The sequence below is a fragment of the Cucumis melo genome, chromosome 9 (assembly GCF_025177605.1).
Source record: "Cucumis melo cultivar AY chromosome 9, USDA_Cmelo_AY_1.0, whole genome shotgun sequence".
Lineage (NCBI taxonomy): Eukaryota > Viridiplantae > Streptophyta > Magnoliopsida > Cucurbitales > Cucurbitaceae > Cucumis > Cucumis melo.
The window spans coordinates 9,911-13,501 of NC_066865.1; the positions used below are offsets into that span (position 1 = coordinate 9,911).

Sequence of the window (3,591 nt, forward strand, 5' to 3'; positions counted from 1 at the left end):
AATGCCCGCCGCCCATCGAGTGGGGTGAGTTCCTCCTTTACAAGAGGGACTGACTCTTTTTTCCGCTAACTACAGTATAAGTGCAGAACGTAGTCTGACTATACGTAGTGAAGGATCCCGGCGACCGGGAAGGTCTCAATGGACCTTTCCTAACGCCGGTACGGGTACACTTCTAGTCCAGAACACCTGGGCTGGGCGGTGCGACCTGAGGACGCTTCGATTTCTCGATAAAAGAAAGAGGAGGCTTATGCTTTAGCAAAGGAAAACCGTTAGGTGATCCGGTGGGCGAGGAGATAGAAGAAGGCACTGATCGCAGGCTTGTAATTCTACCGGGTGGCTTATAAGGTAGTGGCTCGCTCGAGAGGTGTCCCATCTTTTATGGTTCCTACGAACCCCAGCAAGGCGCGCTCTTCTGTAATCGCCCCCACTACACGGGAAGGGCAATGCCATGGTTCTACTACTATTCGAAAGTCAGGAAGGGCTATCACACCCTTTTTTTTGATGAAAGGAGAATGATTGTTGCCGCTGTCTGAAGTTGTATTAAGAAAAAGCAATCGTCAGCCCCAGCCGGTCCGGAGGACTCATGAATTCCACTCAAAGTCGCAGACGGAGGTTATTCTTTATATGGATTTCTTTCCTTGCACTCCTGAAAATCTTTGAAATCAGTCCTTTCGCTTCGCGCCGGAGGACGACTCAAAATGATAAGGAGCGGTTCGAAGAAGCTCGACTAAGAAGGAGTCAATGAAGAAGGGCGTAGCTTATGTAAAGGTGAGAAGACGAAGCCCTCAAGAAAAAATCAGGACTTATGTTATCTTAAGGCTCAAAGAATGATCGAAATCCATATTAATTCATTAGTCAATTTGAGACGAGACTGAATCAATGAATAAAGTCAAAGAATTTGCGAAAAACCACTCAAAATTCCAATCCCTATTTTTTGTGAGAATTCCACTGAAACTTTCATCTTCCTGCTTTCATTTAATTTAAGTAGACGAGAAAAGAAAGATCAAGCCTATGGTATGGATCGGTAAAGGAGGGAGCGGACCATAAAGAATAGATCAGAGTCCCATAAATCAGAGAGACGGATAGGCTTTCTTCCTTTGACCTTTTAGTAGATTGATTCTCCGATCATTCTTTGATCCTTGTTCATTTACTATTAAGGGTTCTGACTTGCACTCCTGTCTCAAACCTTTATTCATTGATTCCTTTATTCACGAATATGAGACTAATTAAGCTACTCCAGATGAGTCATGAAATGGAATATGAACCTGTGGATCAAAGAGGTCCTCCGTCCTATTAGTTCCATTCTGAGTTGCACTCCTTCAAGCCTTTGAATAGGGATCAGTCTTTCTCAAATTCTCTCTCCTTTCAGTCGAGCCTTGTTCATTGAGTCCTTCGTAGCTTTATTCTGCTTCGCACCTTTCAGGTCTCGTCTGAACTTTTTTTAGGTAGGTTTAGGAGGCGTAGTAGGACGGAGTCTATTAAGCTACGTAGGACCAACCTGAACCTTAAGAGGCAGTTATAAGGACGAAGATGAACTAATTAAGCTAACCTGGACCTTTGTTTTTGGAGTCTTTAGATATTATGATCCTCCCGCCCCGTGCGTGGGTCATTGATTCTTTTCCGATAATATCAAACCTTCCGCCTCAATGGATCTGGATAGCTTTCTTTGTTTTTGAAAACCGTTGCCTTTTTCTTCCTTTCATATTCAACCTTTCCTAAGAAAAAATGGGGAGGCTCAAAGAATCTTCGTCCTTTAGTCTGATTCTTCTTCCTATGCCTTTATCCTCTTCCTTTCACTTTTGATTCCCGTAGGAGCAAAGAAGCAGAGCGGAGGACTTCCTTTCTCCTATTCCACTTCAATCTTGTTGGCATCAAATAGATCAATGAATGAGTCCTTTCAACCTGAAAAGCTAATATGGAAACTCTCTCCTTTCAGTCGAGCCTTTGAAATTCAACCAGTGAGGACTCTGATTCCATATTCTCTGTTCATTCCACTAAAAAAGAAAGAGGAACTGATTTTTGATTCCACTGATTTGATCCACAGGTTCATATTCCATTTCATGAGTCCTAACCTTTGTTCATTGGTCTTGACCCGTCCTCTTGACTGATTTATATCCATATTCATCTCTTTCCCCTCGATCATTCTTTGCGCCTTTGTTTTTTTTCCACTCAAACTGAACTTTCCTTTCATCCTAGGCTTTCTCCCAACAACATCGAGGACTTCTCAATATTCTTTTCACCCTCCGTTAGGTTATGAAATAGCTCGACTGAAAGGTGCGAAGGTACTCTACGTTTCAGATATAGGAGAGGCGGAAAGAATTTGCCTTGAACTCGAGTGAGGTTAGGAAGGCGGAGTAGGAGATTGATTCTTTGCTCCTTCAAAGGAGCGCAAGTACAGAAATGGAATATGAACCAAAAAGCTTATTGATTGATTCAGGGCTTAGCCCTCCTTCTTAGAACCCATTGAGTGAGGGGAGGCCCGGGAAGGGGAGAGTGGCCGAGCGGTCAAAAGCGACAGACTGTAAATCTGTTGAAGTTTTTCTACGTAGGTTCGAATCCTGCCTCTCCCACTGAACTTCTTTCTTGTAGACTGAAGAGAAGAGAAAGGAGGCATTCGTGCATAGGAAGAAGGCCCACCGAGCTTTGCCGTGCCCTTTCAATTCTATCGTATTTCAGTTTAGAGAGGTTGCCGAATTACTACGATCTATAGATTCCCATCGATAGACAATCCCAACCAGAATAGAAGCGAGTCGCTTCCGCTTTGGCTTGTAGTCCTTGTCTTTTAGGTAGTGGTCGGCCTTCCGACACGCGCGCGCCCGCCAGAATGCCCCCTTGCTTCTGCACGAAGCCCAAGCCAATACATACGATAGGCGAAGGAAAGACCCCCCATTGAATAGCGCCTGGGGAAGGCAAGTTTGATCGAGGATTGGAGAGGTTAGAATATGCTCGACCGGAAAGGTTATTCAATCAACAAACCCGGAGGCAAATCAAAGGAATGCTCCAAAGTCAAATAAGAGAGCCTACTATTTGATTTGGAAGAAGAAGAAAAGAGAGAGAAGAAAGAACCTCAAATAAGTACGAAGAGAAAGAACCTCAAAAATACCGTAAGGAGTTGACCTATCCTCCGAAAGAAACTGAAGGATTACTATACAGCCCAATAAAGAAAGCACGTAGCCTCCGAAGGCGCGAAGCGGAGCGACTCAAATCAAAGACGTGGGGACTTGTCTTCTTCTTATAAGCCGTCACACAAAGAAAGAAATGCAATAAAAGAAAGAAGACGAGACCTGTCTCATTAATAAGGGCAGATGAATATGGATATAAACAAGTCCTTCGGACCACAGGTTAATATGGATTTCTGACGACTGAGGACGGACCTCTTTGATCCCGCAAAGTCTTTGACTTGATTCTCAATGAGACGGCTCAAATCTATGGTTTTGGTCTATCCGTAGGAGGAAAAAAGAATGATCGAGGTCCGGAGGACGCTCAAAGAATGATCGAAGGGACTGAAAGTTCGCCTTTTCATGTCGGTCCGAAGGACTCATTCATTCCACGAGTTCCAGAGGACCGTAGGAGGCTCAAAGAATTTGAGAG

The 3,591-nt window shown here is 44.1% G+C and overlaps 1 non-coding gene across 1 annotated transcript; it reads left to right on the forward strand.

The window, feature by feature from the left end:
* The first annotated feature begins 2,487 nt into the window (after nucleotides 1–2,487).
* On the forward strand, nucleotides 2,488–2,570 carry TRNAY-GUA (transfer RNA tyrosine (anticodon GUA)). The gene has a single exon. It is a non-coding gene; the product is annotated as a tRNA-Tyr (tRNA).
* The last annotated feature ends 1,021 nt before the right edge of the window (nucleotides 2,571–3,591 follow it).